We start from the raw sequence: 26411 nt of genomic DNA, 5'->3' as shown, positions 1-26411 counted from the left end.
ACCGAACATTTGAGCAAGATGTTCTGTCTCAGGCATATCACTATCTACTCTCTGACATTAGTTGACATGGCAGAAAAGTCAAGAAATAGACAACAAATGTTGTGGAGAAAAACAACACACAAGACACTGCTCAAAAATGATTGTGCAGATCTTCCAACAAGCCCTCTCTTTTTGAGTGCTTTTCGTGAATAAAACCAGACTTGAATTTTCAATTACTGCTGGCAATTGAGTGAGACCTCTCCAAGATGGAGATCATACCTTTTCCAAGAGTTGTCTTAGGTCCTGCAAATAGGAGTAGATAACCAATGAGGCTTTTACCCCTAGGGCTGAAAGTCAAGGCTGCTCTGGGACTCCTGGTGGCATGAAACCTGGAGTGTGCCTTTCACCAGGCAGCACTAATGGGAAGGCTGCAATCTTCTAAGTGCTTATTCTAAAGCCACCCTTGGCTACACTCAGTCATTTTCCAGTGCCCATAACAGCCAGATGTACTTGTTTTTCTTTACTATCAAAATTAATGGGTTGGATGGAAGCAAAAACTGTCACTGCATTACTGACCAGCTGAGTCTGTCTTAAATTGAGCTTTCACCAGAAATGGAATAAAGGTAATCAAAAGTTACTTTTTTTTTTTTTTTTTTTCTTTTTTTTTTTTTTTTCCCTGAGGTATGGAAAACATCTCTTTAGAACAAAATGAATGTTTAGAAAAGCTCCTGTTCTCTCATCATCTTCTCATGAGTTCTTAGATACTTCTATGTTACAAAGTCACTTTGGATCAGGTATGAAAATTAAGTCTACTGGCATTTCTTAGTTTCATTTAAAAGTGGGAAGTGAGTAAAAATGACACTAAACCACTTTGGTTGCTTTCTGAGTCTAGAACTGTCTGAAATTGGTCAACTTTCAAGAGCAATGTGGGAACAGATGCATAGAGCTATTTATGAAAAACTACATATATTCTGTAACAGAAACGAGCAATGACCAGAGAAGGGGTTGGAACTGGAGGGATAATTCACAAAGCAATTTGCAAGTCTGTCATTTCTCTCTTCCTCAGCATGAGCTGCATGGGCTTGTGGAAGTGGCAAGAGAGACTGTAGCTAGTAAGGAGAGACAATGGGGTAGCAAAGACATACACGAAATAACAGACACAAAAAGAAATGGCAAAAATTTAAGTATTTAATCTTTAAGATACTTATATAGAAAATATGCTAAAATCTAAGCATTTCAATTTTGTCCTAATGTCAATTTCCAAAAGAAAGCATTATATCAGAACTATACATACTGTGAATAAATGGTAAATGTACTTTAGTTCTGTGTAAACAAGTAGTTTTATGACCAGTTTGGAGCTGAGCACCTCACTGGTGTTGAGGATATGAGACAATTACAGAACCTCCATGGAATATATCTCTACTGCAGTGAAGGGTTTTCCTGTTACCTTCCTGTTTTCCTGTTTCCTGAAACCCTTTAATAGGGTTTCCTATTAAAAAACACTTTATTCAGGCTGATACTTCAGGCTTGCTGGTTGTATCATGTTCAGATGAGAAATGGGTGGATTTCTGATTAAGGATAGTTGAGAGGAGGAGGAGAGGAAAAAAAAGAAAAGAAAGAAAGAAAAAAAGAGGGAATGCAATCTGCTGTCTGAATGAGTGAGATATTAAACTGTGCATTGACCTCAGATATGGCTCTGGGTCATGCTTCAGCTCCTGCTGCTTTCATTCCTTTGTGCGCAATACTGGTGGTAGCGGTCTGTCGGACTAGGTGATTTTAGATGTATTTTCCAACCTTAATGATTCTGTGGTTCTATGGTTCTATTTTATCCATGTGGCTGAAAGTTTACCCAGCCAGAGATGCTTATAGGTTCTGGTACTCTTGATCTTTAAATTCCTACTTTCTTTATCTTATCCCACATAAGCTTCTCATTGGTGTTACACTGATTATATACCTCCAAATCAAGGTATCTGTTTGAATAGATTAATTTTGTGATTCCCATTTTCAAAGATGAAAAAAGGGTTTATCTTATTTTCCAGCATATATATTTGTTGTTGTTAATTGAACAAAGAATTTTGATTATCTGAAATCTCTGAAATCCTTATATTTTAAAAATCTCTCTCTCTTCCCTCACCCTTCTACACCTACCCCATACCTTGTTGAACCAAGATAGTTAGATTCCAAAATGTTCAGTACAAAAGGCTGTTTATTTTATGTACATTACAGTGGAATGTATGCAGATGGTTTCTATAAGGTGTTAGGCTTTAAGCACATTCTGTAACATACTTTTTGGTTCCAGCCCCTACTACCAAGAAAAAGCTGGAGTTTATAACCATATTAAAAGCAAAATTATGGCTAAAAGTTTCAAGTGTCTATGGAAAAAAACAATCTTGCTTCCAGGCAAGGATATATGTCATCAAGTTTGAAAAGTGTTGTACATGAGAAAGAAAATGAAGGCAAGTGAGTGCCCAGACCTGAGTCATGTCAACATAAACCATGTCTGTCTAAACCCTGACTGGGCAACACTCCCTCAAACCAATATAAACCATTTTAATGTTGCCATAAACTTGTCCTCTGGCAATGAGCTAAACCAGGATGAGACGTATCATGAGACTGAGGCAAAAATTGAGCAAAGTCTGCATGATAGCAGGGATATTTACAATTTATAATTCATTTTTTCTTCCAGCATGTATTTCTCAGAGTGTTCTTGAAATTCAGAGACAACTAATACTTGATTTACAGTTGAGATTATACCATGGGATCTAGACCAGTATTAATGCTGAACTCCAGCAAGTTAAAAAAAAATAAGTAAAAAAAAAATTCTGCATTTTTCTTCTTCACAACATTAGAAATTGGGTTGCTGGAAGAGGAGAAAAGTAACATAACTGTAATAATAATACAAGGAATATGGCTGAGAAAGTGCATACAAATCAATTTTATTTATTTATGATCTTTCTACTTAATAACTGAAGTACAACCAGTAGCTGTTAAGAAACTAATTAGAAATAAGACACATGCAGTATATAGTACTTTGTATTTTGAGGATGTTATCAGCTCATTAGTTTTCTTTAGTGTGTTAGTCTTACTAACTGCATGTGGTTATACTCACTGCATGTAAGTTAATGTAGGTTTTATGTCTGTTTGTAAAAAATCAAACACACTTAGGTATATTATACCTAACTAAACCTGGAACACAAAAAGTGAAGTTTACAAGAACATTTTTTTCATGTCAGTATGCTTAACTGTGCAGATAAAGTGTTATCTAAAGAAATGTTTCTTTTAGAAATGAACAGGCGTTGTCAACCTTTGCTTTGGAGTTTAGTTATGCACATACATTTTCTTTAGAGTCTGATTCACAGTGTTTCAGTGCATAAGCAAAAATTGACCTTCAAAGTTGTAGCTTGGTGATCTTAAAATCAACCATCAGATCAGTAAAGATTATTCTCCTGTCATGTCAGAGTTCAGGTTGTCAGCCAGTCAAATATTACTGAATTATTTTTATTAGAAGAGAAGTGCACAGTTTCCACTGTCCTGGTCAAGAATTACTGTACTGGATTTGTACAGGCTTTTCAGGAAGAAAATTGCCTTTTTCACTTAAGAAGTAACTTTTCAAGTTATAAGTAACTGAAAATAGAAGACTTGCATGGAAATGAAGAAGTATCAGAGTGGGAGTCTCTCTTGTTCACACTGTGTTATGTCTATAAAATTAAAGTTTTGTCAGTTCATAATTGTATTTTTAATAAGCATTCTAATTTAAAAACTGTGAAGATGCTATTACAATGAGTGCTATCTGTTTACTTGTCATAAATGATGCTATTTTCTCTTGTAGTTTCAGTTATAAAATACAAGTAATTAATATTAGAACAATATATTGGAAACAAATAATTGCATGGTTCAGAAAATTATTAGCACAACAACAAATGTTAAACTTAAAAAAAAAAAAGAAGAAGAAGAAATTGAATAAGTCATAAAAAAGTGACTAATATGACTATTTTTTTTTTTTTTCCTAAAATAAGTGAGAAGTATCTCTGCATTTTATGGTATTGTCTGGTACATGTGAAATACTCTTCAGCTCTAGTACCTTGTTACTTATTTATTCTGCTCCCTTCCTTTTCCTGAGTCCCTGATAATTCAAGAAGTGCTTTTATCTTCATTTCACAAATTTGAACTTGCTCACATTCAGATGGATGGAGGCACATAAAACCTTTGCATCTTGGGGTGGTGCCTTTGAGGGGTGGGCTGTGTGCCTGGTAAGTGGCTGGGAAGTCTCTGTTGTGAGCATGCACAAAATCATTAACCAGGACAAACCATGAATATTCTTTAATGAAATTTCTCTTTCTTGGAATCTTTTTAGAGGTGGTGATTGTGGTTATAATGATGATAAGTGATGGTCCTGATGGTCATCAGGTGGATAACTACCTCTTTGGTGAGATGACAAGAAGTTTATTGGGAAGGTTAGGAATAGTAACTAATATATGTTGACATCATGCCAGGATTAGCTTCCAAAAATGCTGTAAATTCAGACGAGGCAGACAGCAAGAACTGAACATAAAGAGACCTAATCCTTTTATGAACAGATAATCGGAGTTTTATCACTGGCAGTGAAAGCAGTGTGCTTGAGGAACAACCCCTCACTGCCCTGTGTCCCAGTTTAACAGGTTTATTTATAAGCTTTTGGGCTGAGGCTGTTGCTCCTCCAGGTGTGTCAGACCCATTAACCTCAGTTGTGCTGTGGACTGGGGGCAGCAGAGTATCTAACCGTTAAGTTTCAGTAAGGAGTGGTGGTGCTGTTAGGTACTGCTTTAGTCAAGAGCCTGTCAGCATTTCCTATGGAATTTATACCTGGCCTATAAAACACACTCCGCTGCAGGTTGATATACAGTCTGCCTCTGAAGGAGTCATTACTATCTATCACTTCAATGATCTGCTGATAATGGGGGTGTATCACATATCTGTAATGGGTCTGAAAGAAACAAGTCTATGGAAATTGCACTGAGTCTGTGGAAAATGGCAGAGAATCAGTAGGAGTGCTTGTACGCTCCCTGAGATCCTTGGGGGCCATTATAGCACGGAAGGAATATTAACAGCCTTCAAATGGGAAAGCCTGCTATAATCGCCTTCATTAATCAAAGAGAAATCAAACATGCCAAATCTGAACGCTGCGTCGTCTAGACAATGGTAGGTGCAATTCAGGCTGTTTTCTGACATTTGCTGGAGGCTGGTTGACCTCAGGATGGCCACTCCAGAGCCCTCTGAGCTTGGGTGGTGGTTTTCCAGTTGGATTTTACTCTTGATCTTTGCCTCAGAGTCTTTTATTTATTTATTTTCCCCCATGTATCAGCCATTTGCTCTTCATAAACTGTTTCCATGCATATAAGAGAGCTGTGCATAACATGGGTGAGCTGAGGACAGAGGAACAAGCCTTAACTCTGAGTTTCCTGGCTGCTCTTAAAGCGTAGTGTCGTTTTAATATCCTTTCTGATTTCATGAGCATGCTGCCATAGACATAAATATAAATACGTCTGTCTTTGATAAATTAAAATCCTAACAGGTGTATGAATCCTTGCCAAGATAGCTACGAGCCGGTCAGTATATATTGCTTGCACTTGGAAGTGGTACGTTAGAGAACACTCGGCAGTTTCACTGCTTTATAAATAGCTGGATTTGGCATTTCTGCAATCATCTGCTAAGGGTAAAGAAGTAATAGATGGATAAAAGTACATATAGATCATCTTTCAGAATCCTATGGATGAAATGAATTAATTCCACAACATGTTCATTCCTGTCATTTGCTTTTCTGGTCTTTTTTAGGTTCGATAGTAGCAGCAGAGAGAAGTCCTGGTGCTGTGGGTACTAGTTCCAGACCTCAGAGACCCCAGATCAGTTTCCTTTTCTGCCATAGACTTCCTGTGTGACCTTGGGCAAATTTTTTAGTCTGGTTGACATCCAAAAAAGCACTTAGGTACCTAAAGTGTAACTGAAGCTTAATTTAGGTGTCTTTGTTTAAGGGAGCACTCCATGAAAATTCAGCATGGGTGCCTGAGAGGACATGGATGCCATGGCTTTGGTTAGAAAAAGCGACAGACAAAGTCATTTAAAATGTGTTCAAAGGCACCACTGTCCTCAGCTGGGCTGAGAATAGAAGTGGACTTATTTGAAGCCTATTTAGAAGTGACAAATCAGATATATCCCTGAAGGTCCTGGTCTGTTAGGTGTCCTCTGAGTGCCTGGCATGTGCAGAGAGCATTGAGTTCAGCACAAAGCGTGGCAGTTTTGGCAACTTATATGTATATATTTTGCAAGGTTGGAAGGAGAAAGTGCTGTCATCAACTTCTTGTACGTCCTCGCAGTAGATATAGTACTCTGAGAGGTAGAAGGAAATGGCTAGTAGGCTCTTTTTAGGAAGTGACACTTAAAATGTACTGCCTTTTACTGCAGGCTTTTACTCTGGAATAAGAGGAGAGGCTGACTTGTCCCTACCATGGAAGCTGCTTTGTTGTGCAGGAAGGAGAGTTGAGGTTCACAGGAGGAGAAATCACACATGTAGGACAAGACACATGACAGCAGAGCTTGTGGTTAGAAGGCAGAGGTCTTGGTTCTGCTTTCTAATTCCACAGAAAATGTTTACACATTTCATCCAACAGCTATAGTGCTCTGTGGGGAAACTGTCCCTGAAGCGAGTGCTGACATTTTTTGTTGTCCTAGTAAAATGTCAGAGAATGAAGTGTGAGGTGGGGAATGGGAAGGTCTCAGGGCCCTTTCTTGATGTTATGGGGAGATGGAACATCGTTTGAGTGAACAAACCTTCCCTAGGCATGGCCTGCTGGGTTGAAGTGAATACGGACTGTTTCAAACACTGCTCTTGCTGGGTCTGGTCTACATTTGGATGTGCTTCTGTACATCCCCTCTGAGGTGGGCTTCATGTAGAGTCCCTTCCTGAGTTCACATTTGGGCTCTGTCCTTTGCTCATTTATGTATTTCAGCTCTTCCCTCCCAGCACCACATGCTTGATTAGCCATGCTCTATCCAAATCTCATTTTATCTACTTTCTGATGACAGGTGATCTTGCAGTACGTTCTTTAACAAGACACACCTTTCTCTCTTCTTTATCACTCTTAGTATAGTGATTAAGAAATTCTATAATGTCTGAGACATTGGATTGTATTCTTCAGATTTAGGAGGTCTTGAAGTCTAGACATCTCCCTTTCTAGGCAGGTGTGCTCTAAATACTCATCTTCTGCCATCCTGCTGTGTCCTTTGCTATCATATAAAATTCTTTTTTTAAAATTATATATTTATTTTTGTGTCTGAATATTTGCTTTAGGTGTTGACTTGTCCCAGCTTTGCAGCACTCAACGATAGGCCTGTAGAGATATCAAACTTAAAAATGTCTTTATATAGGACAAAGGTAAGCTTTGAGAAACCCTTCAAATTTGATTGTTGTTGTTGTTGTTGACTGTTGTGAATGCTGTTCTAAACACCAGGTCTGTTCTTCACTATATTGGGAGTCTCTATTTGGGAACTATATGCTGAGGCTGGGTGCCAAGTTATTATTATTTGTAAAAATGACAGGATAACCTGCGCTATTTAATTACCATAACTGCAGAACTGTATTTTGGGACAGTACCCTACTATTTAAGCACCATATGCTGCATACCTCTCAGAGTACTAAGGGCCATGTAAGAAAGAAGAATTATCTACTGAAATTTAGAGAGTTGTGCTTAGCTTACACTGTAAAATAAAAGTCCTTTCCTTCTATTTCTGTGCATTATATGGGATCAATAGAAATCAATCAAGGTCTCATGTACAGGAAAGTGCCTGCTTACAATAGAAGGCTTCCAAGTGATCTCAGAAGTATGAACTGGTCTGAAAAGATTTTTTAAAAGCTCTTCTTTCTGCCCTTTGTCTCCTTTTTATCATTTTTCTATTGGGCGGTGAATCCCTTTACATATGTTTACTTGGGCATCATCACAGCTTATGTGCAGATACTTGCATTAGCATTAAACTGATGTAAAATACCTGCAGCAGTATGGGGCTGAGGCTGAACTTTACCAGCTAGGTGCTTATAAAACTTTCTGACTGCCTTTTGCAGGTGGCCTTGAACTCCAGTCTGCTATAGCTGCATTTATAACAAGCTTATGAGGTGTGTTTGGCTATCTCTGCATGAGGCTTAGACACTGTGGTTGCTTCAGAGTATTACATATTATTTGATGTGGATCCCTTGCTAAGTAGGTTATTGGGTGGTCCCTTCCAAGAGTAAACAAAAGAAACAATCTTTTCAAATTATTTATTTTTTTCCTGTTAAAATAAGTAATAAAAACAGCTCTTTGGCTAAAAGTTATAGATCTGAAATACATCACACATTTAATAACAGACTCGCTCATAATAGTGCAACTTACACTATTCAAAAGGCATACTTTGAAATTAGACCGGACAATAGACCAGGAAATGTTTCTTTGAAAATACATCTGTACTGGTGGAAATGCTGATCTAAAAGAAATTTTCCATTTGTGATGTCCATGAATTTCAGTTCCAATATACATATCTTAAACATTAGTATTTCAGAAACACTTGGCAGATGTATGGCCAAGCTGAGCATATATTCATTACGAATATCACTGAATTAAGGTGATTTCAAGATCAAATCACTTGAGAGAATAGAACAATAAGTTCCTTACATATTGTATTCTAGCCAAAATAGTCTTGGTTCAAGCTATCAAATACTGTTACTCTTATGGGAATATTGGAATGAAGATTGGTGATTGTGGAGCATTCTATCCAGTCCCCTTTATTTTTCAATGGAGTATTTGTACATGAAAATGTGGATGCAGAATTTACATCTAATCTTGGTGGATCATTTATTTTGATTTGGATATTATATAGCCTCAGATCACCATGTAAATTGCAGAAAATATATTTCTCACAATTTTGGGTGTCTAGTGTATGCGTAGCATTCCAGAAATCATGAGAACATTGATTTAACAAAAGTTGTGACTGGGTCTCCCTGTCCATTATTTCCCAGTGTTATAGACAAAGAGGTTGGGTGCAATGTTTAGAATTTATCTCACCTACTTGTCAACAATTACAGAGTAGATAGCAGCAGCAGTGTGAGTTGTTTATTTGCCTTTATACTCGACAGAAGGAGATGTACATTTGCAGGGGGCTTGAATCATCTGATCCACTTTAGGCATTACAACTGAAAAATTGCTCTCTAAAAATTCTAGACTCCTTCTATCCCCCAAAACCTTGTGTTTTTCTTGTGTTTTTCAGGATACTACAGCTCATGAATCTATAAAGTTTAGAGGCTTTACATGTTATGTGTCCTCTAAAGAAAGTGGAAAGCTAACTGATGAGAGTGTGTGCCATAATGACACCACAAACATAAGACTGTGTCTTAAAGACATAGTTTCTTCCTTAGCTTCTTCTGTGATGATCTCAGTTTATATTAGAAATGAGATTAACCCTAGCTTTGGAATAGAGATCTGTAGCAGATCTTCAACTGGTGCAAACTACGGTAAGGCTCCATGTGAAAGCACTGGAGTGATGCTACTTACCTTGGCTGAGGGTCTGCTCCATCTGTTGTTGTTTAACTGTAGACAGAATGACATCTCTTTGTTTGACAGCTACCAGAGAGATAATCATAGCAGGCATATCTCTCTCTGGAGATGGATCTGTGCCTGGGTTATCAGCATTCAGATATATCATCAGATTAACTTTGAGCTTGGAAGCTTGGAGTTTTATTCTGCGGTTCTTTTTTTTTTCATAATTTTTTTTTTTTTTCTTTTCAATATTGTACAACTTGGGATTTTTTTTTTTTCCCATTTTTTTTTCTTTTTTTTTTTTTTTTTTTTTTTTTTTTCCCCCAAAACTTTTAAAATAGATTAATTTGTTTTGAGGCTAATTTCATCCTTGAACTTTCTGATTCCTGCTTTCAATAATTCACATTTAAAACAAAGTGAATCATTAGCCTGATCTCAGCTGTGTTGAGATGTGTTACTTTTTTTAGCAGTGATTGCAATTATTTCTGTTGTGTGGTCACAATGGTTGGGTCCTGTGCTCCAAATTATTGATCCAATTGGACCACATTTCCTCTCTCAGTTTTCAAAATGTTTTTTTCAGTTTTATATTCAGATATTCTACTGCCAGCAAAGCCTTTTCAAAGCTCCTGGTATTAAGTGTTTTCAAAGTGGGACAGAATTGCAAACTGTATCATTTTTATTACTCTCTCTCTGTACCTGCAACATTCAAAGATGCTATCTATGAAAGTACCCCACTTGCCTGGGAAAAAAAAAATGACTGGCTGCAACCAGACTTCTTTTCTCATTTTGCTTCTTGAAATGTTCTGGGCAGATTTTTGAGAACTTAAACGGAAGATGAGTGAACTCCCTTCCTTCCCTCTGAGATCCAAGTAAAAAGGCAGAAGTTTCAGGGGTCTTACCTTTTCTCCTCCCCTGTGTAAAACTTACCACTCTTTCTCCTCTGCTCCTTCCCCAGCCATCCATTTTGTGCACCAAGAACCCCACCTGAGCCCAGATTTGTTGAGAACAATGACACTCAAAGCAGTCATCAAACCTCATTCATGCCATCAGGCATGAAAACCAGGTGCTGAAAAATAGCACCAGGTGTGGTGCTTTGACTAATTGGCCTGAACAGTCAGTGTATGCCTGAGCTGGGTAAGTTCCTATGTTTTAGTGGCCCTTGTTTTCTTGATGTTGATGCCTCTCCCTTCGGTGTGAATCCATCATAATCAAAAAGTACAGGTTTGATGACAAGAACTATCAGTTGTAAAGCAGAGGGAGAACTGAGATTTTCTCCTCTTCATGCAGTATGTATTTTTAGTTGGCTTGGTGCTCAAAAGCCAACTTCACAAAATATCTTGTGACAAAATATTAAGATACTGTATTGCAAGGGTAGGAATAATACACGTGTCATGTTTTTCCTTTTTTTCCCTTACTTTTTTTTTTTTTTTTCCCCTATTTTTTCCTATGTTGGTCTTCAATCTAGTTCCCTTTTGTGTAGGATTACAATAAAAAACAAGGGTCTAGAGCAGGAATGTGGGGGAGATCTGTTACTCTCTATCCACAGATTTATCTACACAATCAGGTTTTCCTTGATGTCTAAACTGGAATTATTGAAATGAGTGATTTCAGACACTAATTTCTGAAAACTTTTGCTTCTGTTGTGCAGCTGGTGCAGGAACTGGTTGGTGCTGGTTCCAGTTTTTGCAACCCTTGCATTTCTGTTCAGAAATGTCCTATTTGGAATAATTTGTCTCAGCATCAGGGCCAATCTGCCGTTTGGTTTTGACTTGACAGGATGGTAAGAAATAAGGTCTTGTCCCTTCTGTCATTTCTACATAAATATAAAGAGAAGGCATGAAGCCCTCCTTTTTTATTCTTCTTATTTTATTTTATTTTTATTTTTTTCTGGGTGCTGCTGGTGGTAAATATGTGGAAATTTGGTGTTCTGAAGATGTAAGCCTTTTTGTTCCAAGAATATTTAAAAATTGAATATTTTATTTTCTTCTTTGTGTTGTCATTTTGGTATGATTTCTGGCAGCTGAAGCAACCATATTTCTTCATAGTTTGGACTGTCAATGCTTGTTTTTTGATTGATTGTAAAAACTGTGGAAATTTTAGGAGAATGGATCTAATCACTGCCTGAAACTTTTTAACTTCAGAAAAAAAAATCTTTATGAATTTCTAATTAAAATACAGTATAAATTCACATTTGTAAAATATAATACCTGAGCATTTTAGTCATGAAAGCACAGATGCAGAATAGGAAAGTAATTTAATGCTTGCAAACTGAGGGGGATGTTAGCATTCCTATGGAAAAGAAACAACCTTTGACATTTCTTTCATTCTCCATTCCTGTCAGACATGTTGATGAAACACTGTTGAGGGAAAATAAAATTAAATGAAATAACAAAACTGAACTGAACTGAATAACAAAACTTAACTAAAGGTATAAAGAGACAGTCTATTTCCACAATGTCATGCAGAGGTAACCAAGCCTCAGACAGGCTTGCGCGGCTATCCTTTTCCGGCACTGTACTGCAGATATCTGGTCTATCCAGCTATGCCTATGCTGTAGAACAGGCGGTGTTTGAAAAGTAGATATCATATTATTCAGGGGAACTTCTTAAAAATAAACAAATAAACAAAACAAACAAACAAAAAAACGTAACAGTGCAAACACAAACTCAAACTCCATTGAAACTCTCCTTTGGCCTCTGTGTGATTCCTTTCCAGAATAATTTGAAGGATAATGGAAAGATTTTGAACTTGGAAACTTATTGATGTAAAGCTGAGATTTAGCTCATTAAAGATGGTCTCTGCATAAGCTCCCCTTCTACAAAATTGAGATGGCTGTAATTCCTTGCCTCATGGATATTTCTATCAGTATGAAAGAAGTACGGTCTCTGGTGATAATCAGTGAAAATACCAATCCCTACCATTCATTAGATTGGTTCTCATGGTCAAATAGGAGATAATCTTTTTTCTTTTTTTTTTCTTTTCTACTCCTAGTCTCAATTTGTTCCTTTACTTCAGTGCCTAAAAACATTACTGAACTTTTTTTAACCTGATGAAAAAATCATACTCTTTTTCTAAGCAAGAAGTAAACCAACCAAAAGGCTTATCTATTTATTTATAACTTTTCCTTTTACAAGACTCTTTTTGGCAATATGGCCAACTGCTATCCTGATATGATTGTAGGAAATATTTATAATTCTGTTAAATGAGACTGATTAATCTTGACTTGCTTTTCACCGAATTTTCTATAGTTAGATGATGGACTTTGGAAGCTAATCATCTTAGAGGAGAGCTGCTATGGGCTAATTCATAATGCATTTTGTATCACTTGGCTGTTGATTTAAATTTTAAGATTGAATTTTCTCTGCTTTTGTGTCTTGTGCTTGTGTAACAAGCATTAGAACTGATGCAGCAGAAGAAAAAAGAAAGCGGATTGGTGTGAAGAGGTGCTTGTTCTTAAACTCATTTGCTTCTCCTTGTTTTGATAGAGGGAAGATGTGATCTGTAGCCTACCACAATACTTCTTCTTATGGCAGGGATAATGGGAAACCTTCAGGACCAGGTTTGACTCATGAGTTGAGGATGGCTACAAACTTCCTCTTGCATTCCCCACATGCAAAGAGCTTGCAAATACAGCCTGTTGTGCCTACAGCATGCTTTTTCCAATTCCTGCAACCCCACTGGGCACTTACTGAACAGAACAGGGAGCTGCAACTCACTGGACAAGTTTCTCTTTTCAACGCTCTAATAACAATGCAAACACCTGTTTCAGATGGCTATGAGATGTTTTTGTAGCTGCTGTAGAGATATCTCTGTTTTTCAACAAATTGTCTTCCTGATGGGTTGTTTTTGCAAATACATTTTGTTATTAATATTGCATTACCAACAATAGATCAAGTCAATTTGTAAGATTTTTTACCTAAGAGGCAGAGGGAATGCTGTGTGATGTGTCCTTTGTAGTTCATTAAGAAAAATATTCAATCATTCTTTGTCCATGTGTAATAAATGATTAAAATGGAGTATTTAAATATCCCTGGTAGTCTTTTGACGTACCATGTTCATTTTTGTCTACTATCAGAACGAACAGTGGCACGCTGTTATCTTGCTGGTTTAAGCTGAGATTTCTTTTTCTTTCTCTGAGTCTCTCCTTTCCTAAACACAGCTAAAAAGTTTTTATTTATACAGCACCTGAATTAGCTCAGCCTTTCTGTTTTACTTGGATCAAGGATAGTAATGATTTTAAGCACAATGATTCATGTCTGGACTTTATTAAATGATATTCTCAGGCTTCAGGCTTCCCTTTTTTTTTTTTTTTTCTTTTTTTTTTTTTTTTTTCCCCAGTTTATTTTGTTTTCCCATAGGAAAGTTACACAGTATAGTTTAAATAATGCCCTGTATCTGCTCTGAAATGTAGTTATGGATACAGCAGCCATATTTTCATATTAAAAATATGAAGCATGTATGGTAGAACATTTTTTTTTCAAATAATCCCATTTGATTATGTTGAGAAATTGTAGTTTCCCTGTTGATAACATTGCCATCATTATGATTATTGGAAAAACAAATAGAAAACCATTTAATTTCAGCATATATAATTTTCTCTGAATTTTGGTAAATTTTTGACATCCCCAAAATGCTGTAGTTCTTCTCTTTGATCACACACAAAAAACACAGGACCATTTCTTAATTTTCTGAAGAGGTCTAAGCTGGACATAAATCTTTGATACATTTTTGCAAAAAAAGCAGTAATTATCAGTTATCACCATCCATGATAAGGCTGCATCATGAATAATAATTTATTTAAATTCATCGGACATTGTCAATATATCTGGCTCAGGACAACAACTAATTACCAGGTGATAGCTATTATTGGCTACTGAATAGTTTGTGCTGAAGTAACCTAAGAATAAAATGCTCTTCTTTTTGCAAATCTTTTGAAGTACAGTGTTCTAATAGCGAGTCATAACATCATAATAAATCCTCAGTTATCCTTCCCACCTTACTTAATACAAATGACATGACAATCAATGTCACATAGTCTTTCTTCATGGATTATTCTTCTGTATAATTCCACATGTTGCATCCTCAGCAATGTCCGAACACTGTTTCATGCTGTTCTCAACAGATGAAAGCCTGAGTACATGGAAACTATTGTCTATTAATCAGATAGACCAAAAAAATATATGTGTATATATATATGAAAGAAGGAGGAAACAAAAGAATTAGAATAATCAACACACATTCATAATTATTGTCAGACATGCATTGATGCACTGCTGTAAAGGCAAACATAAATGCTTATCACTCTTTCAACAGAGCAGCTGATATGTGTGTTAAAACTGCTTCCACAGTAGTCTCACTGTTATTGAAAGGTACAACTGTGCAGGGTGTGGACTTTGTGCTCTGCGCATGCTTTCCGGTGCTCGTGATTAGGAAAAACCCTGCAAATTTAAAACCCAGAAATGCAGAGTCTTTACAACCCCTTAAAGAGAACAACAGTGTTTGTAAGGTGATTGACATGCTGCATGTGACAGAATCCATTCAATAAATCCTCTGCATGGTGTTTTTGCCACTGGGTGTCAGAGGAGCAGAAAGGTGCCACTTTCCTTGTGGCCCTTTACTGTCATAGCCAAATCTGACCTGAACTACTTTTTGCTTCATTTTTTCTGCTTAAATATAAAAATCACTGAAGTTTTTACATTTTATTTTATTTTATTTACTTTATTTTCTGTTCACACAGCATGGGATACGGATGATAAAGTGTTGCACAGTGCCATGGTATCTATTGGGTGTGAACAGGGGCTTTAACAAGACAGCTGTCAGCCTCAGGACACGTCGTATTAGACTTGCTGTTTTCCAGAGCACAAAATTAATGAACCTGTTGAAGTCTACTGCCAGCAATGTAGCAGTACTGGGAGCTTTAAATATATTCCTGCTTCCCCACGTTAATTCCCACTGAGTGAATAGGAAACCTCCAGTTGATGAAACAACCGCTTTAACAGAAAGGACACTGTAAATAAAGCTGTTGTGTGTCTTTAGAAATCAGCTGGAATGCAATCAGGTGACAAAATTTCATTTTAATTTATATTTTATAACATAGAAGAGTTAACGGTATGTTCAGAAAGTGGGAAGCTTAACTTTTTATTGGTCATTCTATAAGCAGGAGGTGACCTTTCTCTCAGAGGTCTTTAACTGTTTATCACCTTTATGAAGCTGAGAAGGGAGAAATGTTTCTTTGTATTGTTTGTTTGTTTGTTTGTTTTGCTTTGGTGCAGCAGATCTTCTGTCCTCCTCATTAGGGTGCCAGCAGCAAAATACATAAATGTGTGCAAATGCTCTTCCACAAAATACCTTTCTCCTTCAGGCCTGGCACACCAGCTGTGCTGACACACCTACGGACAAGCACTGTGTGTCTTCAATCTGTCTTTATAAAATCTTCATGCCACTGGCACCTTTATTATTCTTGGAGACTAGGTTTGTCAGGGAATTGTCTTTCCTGGGAAAAAGCTACCTGTTGATATGTTAGTTTTTGTTACTGCTGCTAGTTTTGTTTTAACTATTTATTTGAGAGCAAGCTCTGACACGGTGCTGCAGTGGACACACAGCGGTGCAGAGGAGGCATGGTGCTTGTGACAACAAGGGGAAAATGCCAGAGGTTTGGTTGGATTTTCCTCCTGCAGAAGGTAAGGTCTGTAGATGCTCAGGAGTAAGAGGTCCATAAAAGATTTGGGTCTTGGTCTTGAATGTCCGTAGCTTCCCAGCTTTGCCCTGGTAGCTATCTGCAGACACCTTTCTGCCCTGGCTGTGGGTTTTAGACAGTGTTCACTGCACAAACTCAGATTTCAGGGAAACTTCCCCTGCATGCATTGATCTTTCATTTGTGAAGATGTCCTGTTAAATTAACTGCTGGCAGTGTCACCCAGAACTGAGGTGAAGATTAATGCATTCTTCTCAGATTAAATTCTCTCATTTTTCAGACTGGAAAACTCATGCGGTACTTAGCACCCCCTTGGCAGAGCCACCCCTGAGTTAATGGTGTAGCACAGGATGACAACTTACTTCTTCTAGAATCCTTTCTATTGCTTTTTTTTTTTTATTTTATTTTATTATTATTATTTTTTTTGAGCTTTATATAGTAGATAGGATAGTAATACATCAGAAACTTGGAACCAAAAAGCTTCCCTCTTATTCAGGGAACTCTAAACCTCTTTCTAAACAATTTCTACTTGAAATATTGGTTGGTATCTGCCTGAGTTTTCTTTTGCTTTTCTGTCTTGCTGCTTCTTGCAACTTCCCCTTATGTCACACCCTGTCAGCGTGATGACAGGTCTCGGCACTCAAAGCATCAACCAACACCTGATACACCCAGATCTGGGAAAATCCCTCAAACAGCAGCTGCAATTCTTGACCTAAACTGAGACTCTCAGAACCAAACCGCGGGGAGCAGTGTGCTGGAGGCACGCTTCCTTCAAGTCGTTTTCACATCACGGTGCTGTTTACAAGAACAGGGAGATGGGAATTTCTTGACTATAATTTTTATTTGCTTCATGATGATGTGCCCTCAAAGCATGTTTTGCTGGTTGGTTTCATCCTTCACAAATAAGTGGCATTTACTTTTGTAAAACTGAAATTAATATTCCACAGATGATAGGGGGCACAGAGATTTGTGGCAGAATAGGAAGCAGGAAGACAAGGAATCCAGTGGAATATAATCTTTAAAAATGTTCAGTGGCTTGTGCATGTAAATACATAGAACTATGTTTCTACAATCACAACATTTGGTAATTGCTCCCAGAGTTATTTATGTATGGACTTCCAAATCATAGCAAATAGAGATGGCATTTCTTTAAAGTAAACAAGTGAACAAAACAAACATACTTTTACTGAACCTGGTCCAAAAAGTGACAATTATCATGATATTTCTTTTTCTTTTTTTTTTTTTTTTTTCCTAATCATGCAATTTTTTGTTTCACTTCTCACAGAATGTGACTCTTCATAGCAACTGTAGAATAAAATAATAATAATAATAATAATAATAATAATAATAATAATAATAACAACAACAACAACAACAAAAATAACATAGCAGCTTATTTGAACAATGATTCCCTGTGGAATAGATGAATATATGGGACAGACTGTAGAGTCACATACACAAGATCCTTATAGAGGCTCTAAGTGACTACTCACAGATATTGACATAACCTTAGCAAAAAGAGAGGGAGAATCAAAGTGTAGGGTAATGGGCAACGTAGCAATGCATTTGTTCATCATTTTTACTGAACATCATTCCTCCCATATAACTCCTCATTATTCCTGTTCCACTTCTGCCTCCCTTCTTTCCCCTCCCTCCAATCCCTTACCTCCATTTTCCCTGCCTTTTTTTAACATACCATCCTTCCCTTAAGCAATGAAGTATTTGCCAAAGGCAGATGCTTCCTCCAGCCTTAGGGGAAAAAAGAGCTGTAGTTTACTATGAGCTAGATTTATATTAGGGTTTATATTCAAGAATAAGAACTAGGGAAAGGGAAAGGAAAAGGGGAAAGAGAAAGAGAAAAGGGAAAGGAAAAAAAAAAAAGGGAAAGGGAAATTGCTGCATGATATTTTAAAATGTCTGAAAATGAGTATGTTTGAAAGACTGACAAATTTTGATGTCAAGTGTATAAAAGCCAAGAATTGCCAAAAGGAGAATTTCTGGTTTCTGTTTGAGAATTGCAATCTTGGTACAAGCTTTGTTTAGGCAATTGCCTACTGTGACTGTGAGTAATGCACTAAGAGCAAGAAGCTGTATGTCATCACCTGCAGGTCAAAGACATTGGACAGATCCAGGCATAAGTGGTCTGACTTGAAAGAGTGCATAAAAAGAGAGGGGAATGAGACCGGAATTCCTGGACATGTTTCAGATTTGGGAATGGATGATTCTATCTTGTTTGTGGAACCCCTTTTCCATTTTACCTATACCTACCCAGTTATACTGCTAATTTTTGGCCAAAATAAATCCATACCTTTTCTTGAATATGTATGAATGGAAGCTGTTTTACTGAAGGCATTCTCTGGGATGTGGGGATAAAGGGTTCATGCAAAGGGCATGATCTTCTTTGCCAAATTTCACGTTGTTACTCCAAAGCATGAGACACAGAAGTTTCAGTAAATCATTATCCTGTCTCCTTTGCTGTTCCATATTATACATTTTCCATTGCAATTCCTCTCTTTATGTGATGGAATTGTTTCTGTTGTTGTTCCAACTTAATGGTTGCCATTCTTCTTCCTACCCTTTATTAGTCTTTGGTTCCTTGTCTACGTGATTGCTCAGACCCTCAATTTTTATAGCCATTTTGTTAACTGAGGAGTTTAAATGAACATGAAGCTTGGAATTCCCCCATAAACCCACCAAGTCACTGTGATTTCTTGTGTAGGGCATAAATGCCTTCTCACTACATTGCCTTCTCTCCCCCCCCACCCATCCCCTGCCTTTATGCAAAGGATGCAGAAATAAAATTAAAACTCCAGCAATAAAATCTTTACCTGTCAAATAGCACAATTTTAAGCCAGTGTAGCCTGCCAAAGCTCTTGATTCCACTCCAGGAGCTGCAAATAAGAGAAGATATCTTCAGTAATGATCTTTTATTATGAGGCTCCTGTCATTCTTCTGAATATGTTTTGCAAAAGAAAAGCAAAGAAAGTGCTAACAACAAAACAGGCTCCCATCATGTTTCTCCATTCCTTCTTTGCTACTTAGGCAGGCAAGGAAGCCACTGTAAGGGAAAAGCTCCAGGAGGTCTCAAAAAAGCCATTATTTCTGCAATGTTTACAAGCCTCCCTTGAGTATAAAATCTAGACCATTTCACAGGTGGGAGCAAAGGTCTGAGGGCTACTGAAACTCCACATTTCAGCAATGCATCACGTTGGAAAGAAGCACCTGTGTTTCATAATTTTGTGCTGATGTGCTCATTCTGTGGTCCTTGGGGTCGGGCACCTCTTGCACCTCACCTCAGTTCGTTTCTCAGCAGAGAGAATCCTGACCTTCACATCACATTTGCATCATTGCTGGCAGAGGGGCAGATTGCTCAGACGAAGGTTTAAATTCTGAAAATGGAAATGAGTACCTGCCAGTTTGCAGTGCATCATGCTTCCTTGCTGATAATTAGTTGATTTGTTCCCAAACTTGAATAGCCTCAATTAAAAACAAGGCTAAAATTAAGCATGGAATAGCATAAAGACACCAGCAAGGCAATGAAAAGGGAAGACTGCAAAGATTTTGAATTAATGGAAAAGAGTAAGAGGTTAAATCCTAAAAATGCAAATTGCTGCATTCTTTATATTTTGATAGACCTAATTTCATGAATCCCCAGTTCTCCCTGAACCCTTTATTGACCATAAAATAGGAAATAAGAAACACAAGACTGCAAGGTCTTGTTCAACAGTTACGTATTTATATTGTTGCTAGTCTTGTGGGGCCCTGGTTCATGACTAAGGGCCTTGCATCCTAATGCAACTACAATAAATTTTAAGGTTAAAGTTAGTCTTAAGCTCTAATTTTCCACTGCTTAGTCACAGTTTCCATTTCAGCTGGATGCTGTAGCCAGCAGCTGATTAACGGCATAGGCACTTACTGCAGGGCAACAGTTCAGAAAAACAAAGTCTAATCTGTTTTAGGCATGAGACACCTTAGAAATCTAGGTTTTAGACAAAAGAGTCCATGGCAATATTTAATTGTATTTTGGGGTTTCCTTAGTGGTTTCTTTGTTCAGCAGAAATTCAGTTCAGAAAAGAGGTCTCCTTTGGTGATCAGGACACCAGGTTCTCTCATGAACCCTGTTGGATAACCCTGACCACAGCCTATGTAACTTATGGTGATTAGCGTGTGGTACAAATCATTCCTGCAGTAGCCTGGTCATTATAATGCTTCCTAAAAGTTGGGGAAGGAGTGCATGTCTATATGCTACTGAAAGGATTTAAACCATCTGTAAGTGTATGAGGTTATGTTTTTAACTCCCTGTTTCGTTTCCTCCAAGTGCTAAGCTAGTTTTAAAGGGAATGGTTCAAGAGTTTACTTTTGACTAGCATTTACTTGTCTTTCAGTTGAAAGATATCTTCTTTTCTTTCAGTTGTCGTAATTAAGTGAAGAAGAAAATCTGTGGCCTGTTGACATCAATGAACATCTCCCCTGTCTCATGTGTCTTTAAAGGATCCAAGACAGGGCTGCATCCTGAAACAAAATGGCACATAGGCCAAGACAAGCAGAAAGCAGATGATATAAGAGGATGCTTTTAGTGGAAAAAGCAGCGTGGGTGCCCAATCCCAGATAAGTGTCCTTCCCAGCTGTGGGACTAGACCAGGCTGATTGGTTGGACTGAGACCACAACTGGGTATATTGAGAGGTAGAAACACTACCCCTGCCATCCCTGTGTGCACCTCCTGCTTCTTGCGCTCCTAAAGCTCTCTTGTCACATCTGTGCTATAATGACGTCACTGAGCAGGGACCATTCTTTACCCATTCACATCAAAAAAGGCAGGGAAAACATCCCACTGCAGCTCAGGCTTGGCTGCTTCCCAGGTTACTCAGGTTCCTGGGAAGTCTGACGTCCTGGGTGTTGTGGCTCAGAGCTCCCATCAGCTAGGAGGGTGCACTGTTTGTCAGGTGCTCTGTACCGAGTCCTCACCTCCTGTTGAAATATGGCTGCTGGCTTTCGAAGGGTTCATGCATTCAACCTTAAGGCTATGGATAGACTTATCTATCTCAGGTTGTGGAGACAGAACTGAATTCTCCAGAATTCATTATTCTACCAGAATCATATCCTCCTGCTTGCCTGCAGCCAAGTTGCCCTTTGCCTCCTGTCCTGGTAGCTCCATAGCTTATACATTTGGCTCCATGAGATCTCAAGAGCTTGTGTAGGATGAGTGGAAAATGTTCTTCTACTTGCTTTCCTCCCATCCCTATGGGAAGATGACTAGGTATGTAGTTTCACACATCACGTACCTGCAGTGAGACCTAACCTACATCTGCAGACAGCCTGGGCATGGAGCACTGCTCGTGAAACACCTTTTTCTGGGCATTTTTCCTTCTGTGGTGGAGACCTTGACTACCTGATGTCCTTTCTGACTCCCTGTTCAAGTCTTCTAATTCTGTGTGCTACACCAGCAGAATGTGGGCAGCACCATTAATTCACGGAGCTAGCTGCCTCATTTAAATGCTAAAGATAAAGTCTCACAAAGCACAGAAACCTGCCGTGTCTCCTGTCCAGATTCTCCTTGTTGAGTACGCGAATGTCTCTTATTCAGTGATAAACACTTTGCTTTCCAAACGAGAGCTGAAGTTCTGTTGGGTGGCTGGCTGTCTAAACATTGCACTAAAAGTCTGAATTCCAGAGATCCTGTTTTTCCCCCTAAATCCAAGGGTTGTCATACTCGTCATTTTTACAGAGACCTGAGTATTAGGGCTAAATATGAATCTTGCTGTGAAAATAAGTCAGTAAATCCCCGAAGTGAAGGGGTGGGTTGATGTTATTTAGATTAAAAATTAAATATATATATATATATATATATAAAAGGAAATAAAAAAATAAAAATAAAAAAGGAAAAAAGAAAAGAAAGAAAACAAGCCTTTTCTGTATTGTGGCTTGTACTGTGGCTTTTTTTTTTTATTTTTAAACTTGGTCTTTGTGCAGTATAGATGACAGGAAAAAAAAAAGCTCTGATTTCTTGCTAGTGTTACATGCTAAACATTGTGCTTTATCCTTGGAATTCATAGCAATTTACTGCTTTTCTTCTTAGAAATACATATGTGAAATATCCCATAAGGACAGACTTCATTACTCTGCGACAGGAGGTATATTGTGCTGTATTTTCAATGCACAGCAAAGCAGACAACCAGTGTTTTACATAGTGTGATTCCATTATAAGGCCGTAAACCACTGTGATCCCAACACCCGCCTTTGTAATATGTGTGCATGACAATCTAAAAGGCTTTTATATTTTCTGTGGTCACTTTCTGGAGGATTGTCAAGGAGCCACCTTCAAAGAAGGAATTTTGAGTCTCACTTAATATCTTCAGAGGTATCCTGAAGAATTGGTCTTGTTCCAGGGATGGTTTTGATTCATATATTGTCTAAATGGTCCGGAGTTAGCCAGGGGCAAGAGAATGAGGTCTATACTTGAGGATAAGAAAGGGAGGACTAATTGTGCTCCTGGGAAATCCTGGCTTGGATGATTATATTGTCAGAATCATTGATCTTAGTTTTGCTGTCCCTCTCTTGAGAGGGAGAGAGGAGAATCTTGTACGTTATAAGCTAGAAAAGGAATGATACTAAATATCATTTCCTTTATATAAATAACTATGATGGGAATTGGGTGCAAAAATGTTTGCTTCCGAGCTAAAAGTAAAACATGTTATAAAGGGAAAAGGTATATATTTTGTTCAGTGCCTGCAGGATTTAATCATAACCCAAAGGTGCCAATTGTATTTATTTTATGGGACTAACATCTGTGTTCTGCAATATAATTGGGATTTCAGGTTCAACCTGAATGAGCTCTGTTTATTTTTCCACTATCATAGATTATTCCCCTGCTTGTGCTAATTACCCCTCTGTGCATGTGGTCCATATTGTCTAACTCTTGCATTGGATAACTTCATTTGTGCTGTTTTAGTCTCCAACACACCTGCTAAAACCTGTAACAGCATTTAAAGCTGGAGATGTTTCCCAAGCTCCCTGTTGAACAACAGTCATAACTACCTGAGGTACTCTCCTGAAAGAAAGGGTAATTAAAGCTGGATATATGGAGGGAAGAAATGCAGTGGTAGATAAAATATCCCCATTTATGTATGTGGAACAACCTGGGCCAAATAGCAATGGCTGATGGCAAAGACCTCCTGGAATTACTGTGATTTCTACCAGTTCTTCCTCATTACTTAGATGTACTCAGAGCTCTGATTTTAATCTAGTTTAACAAATAAAGTAATTATTTTCTTTGGAACAAAATACTCCCACCCCGAATTTCATAATTCTTAAAAAAAACTTGCACTGGACATGAGCTGAAAAGCAAATACAGGTTGTATAAATTGGTATGATTTGGCCTGGGATAAGAATGCCTAGATGCCGCATGCAAGGCTAGTTCTAGCTGGGAATGCAAACTGACTAAAAACTGATTAAAAAATAATTTTAATTATTTTATTTTTTATTTTTTGATGCTGTTTGTGTGATGGGTTTAGTTACAAATGTTAACAGCTCTCTAGGAAAAAATCAAAAGCACACAGAGCAGGGACTATGCCTGAGGAATCCTAAAACTCCTTAGCACGGGGTTGCTATTCGCTCTTTTGCTCTAAAAACTGAAAATGCCAGTTTCTGTGACTCGATGTTGCTGCTTTGCATCATCCTGACAGCTTGAAGCAGGCTTAACCAGCCAGCTGAGGGTGCCATTTTTAAGGCTGTAACATCTCTTAATGTAGCCTGCTCTGGCTGTTGTCTCAGGGTCAATGTATGACATGCTGGCTCTGCTAATTCCCTGACTGCCGGAACAGCCTGCTGGGGTCAAAGGTATCAGATGCAAAATGAGAGGAGTGGAGGCTACTGTAATTCCCACCAAGTATCATTAATATAAGTTTTTATAATAGGCCCATCCCTTTCTACCTGTGGAATGTGCCAGTTTTTGCTCTAGGTTTTGCTCTTTAATTCCTTTGTTTGTGAGAGCAAAGAGGCACATTTCAGCACGTACCTGAGAGAAAAAAATGCGGGGTCAGGCACTTTATGGCAAAGCACTGTCAGGTCCTCGTATGGTCACCTACACCTGTGCAAGTGAATTCAGCCTCATATGCCAGTATGAAAAGAGAATTCTGATGAGGAAGAGCATTTTATAAGCACTTATGATTAAGGCTATAAATGATTCTATAATGTGCAAAGCCGTGCAGACTGAGGCCCGAAATCTCATTCACATGAATAAGTGATTCTTGCTTTTTATTCTGCTCAACATACACATTTGAGATATTTTCAGTAAGGAGCAAGCACATTCTGCTGAAGGAAACCATCTATTTGCATCCTTGTAATCTTTGCACAGCTGTATATCATGATTTTTGATCTATAGAGTTCTTCTGAACGGGATGAATCTGGGACACCTGAAAGTCAGCTGAAGATGTGCAGTCAACAGCTCTGCACCGGCTGCCTTGGTTCATTTCCTGTAATACAGGACTCTGATATGGTTTGTTGATTTGTCATTGTCAAGAACCGTGCAAGAAGGCTAATAAATATAGCCAGACTGCCTTTCTAATCTCCAGTGTCATCAGTATTGCCCTTTCCTTCCATCTCATTTTATTAATCAGCTTGCAGGTATGTTTTCATGAAAACAGGCTACTCCATGTTCTCCACTAAGAACAGGCAGTTTTTCAGCTTTCTACTTGTATGCAAGCAGGTACATTCCACAAAGTAGTAGATTTCCCTTAACCATTGAACTATTTAAATGATTGCAAGTGAAGGTACAGCAGCCAATTTCCTTTACTGCTCTCTCTCTCTTATCATTTTTTTTTTTCTTTTTTCATTGAGCAAGAAAGCAGATTCAACAAGAGTTCAGAGATTTTATTTTTGGTACCGTAACAGGTCACTGTTGAGGTCAGATCATATTCATGAATTCTGAAATAGCTGTTTGCTAATAGCTTGTGACAAGCAAGCTCAATACGAATGAAGGTAGACGGCTTATGCTGGAAAACTAGAGTTTTCTGGCAGTTTTCTGGCAAAATTGAACAACTCATCACCAGGTATCAAGTTAGTCATCGTGTAAGAGCCATCTCTTAATTTTGTAGTAGACACCAATTTATGTTATACGAAGTTAAAATGGCATGCAAATGACCTTTTGAATGATATATTTATTGTGCAATGTCAATGTTAAATAAATGGCAAACAATAAAAATGTCACAAAACTATTAAATCTCAAAAGAGGTTCAGAATGATTTGAGTACTGGACAAATATTTTTGTCTATTTTATTCTTACTGGCTTGTCCATCTTTGATGAGCTCTTTTTTTTTTTTTTTTTTTTTTTTAATACTGTAAAGAAAGAGAAATATTAGGATGTGCTCTGAATTGCCTCCTTCTTCATTGCACAGAAAATTTACATATTTTTAAAGGGTATATACATTTGTGTTATTTCCCATCTTTATTTTTAAATCAACGATGAAGAGGGTCATTCCTAAAGCCTTTGTTTCTGTTTGTCACTAAAAATATAGATTTTTTTTTTCTTCCCTTTAGCCAGTTAATTCTGTGACAGATAACTGGTGTTATTTTTAAAGGTAGCCCACCCGGCTCTGCCCCCTTGTGAGAACACCCCGTGTGTGGGTTGGTCAGATGATAACCATGTGGAGCTTTGTGTGGGCCTTTAGTCAAATGGGCGCGAGTATCGTTACTCAAATGAGTATTCATAGCCACTACTTGCTTTATTTTTTTTTCTAGAGCAGCAACAAAATGGCAGAGACGACAGCTGCCACATCATATACATACACACACTCCTACACAAACTATGCTTTGTACATCAGAAGCAGCATAAATACCATGGCATGTGGCAGTTACCATAGCAACGTGTTTTTTTAATGAATAGCAGATGGAATAGGCATGTAAAACTTACATAAGTTGTTAGTAATTTGTAAGTTACTGCAGACCAGCTACTGCAGTAAACTTTTTGTTTTCACTGTTTCTATTTTTTTCCATGTACAGTGTTCAGTGTCTCCTTGTCTTCCCACTGAGATTACCCCGATCTGGAATATAGGGTATGGTGGTGTGTAATAAATAGCAATGGCTAATTTTTTAATTTTATTTTTTGTGGGTGAGCTTCCATAATACAGACAACACAGGAAATAATATGGTTTAGCACTTTATAAAAAATAAATCCTAAATTATTTTGATGTAGCCTTTAATG

At 37.8% G+C, this 26411-nt stretch overlaps 1 long non-coding RNA gene across 1 annotated transcript; it reads left to right on the top strand.

Annotated features, from left to right (window-relative positions):
- The first annotated feature begins 10679 nt into the window (after positions 1 to 10679).
- Positions 10680 to 13547, top strand: LOC311426762. The gene is made up of 3 exons (XR_014687008.1): positions 10680 to 10804; positions 11167 to 11298; positions 13004 to 13547. It is a non-coding gene; the product is annotated as an uncharacterized lncRNA (long non-coding RNA).
- Positions 13548 to 26411: the final 12864 nt, after the last annotated feature.

This window comes from Aythya ferina (assembly GCF_964211825.1).
Source record: "Aythya ferina genome assembly, chromosome: Z".
In the NCBI taxonomy this organism is placed as follows: Eukaryota; Metazoa; Chordata; class Aves; order Anseriformes; family Anatidae; genus Aythya; species Aythya ferina.
Note: the sequence above shows the minus strand (reverse complement) of the source record. Positions and strands in the feature narration are given on the sequence as shown.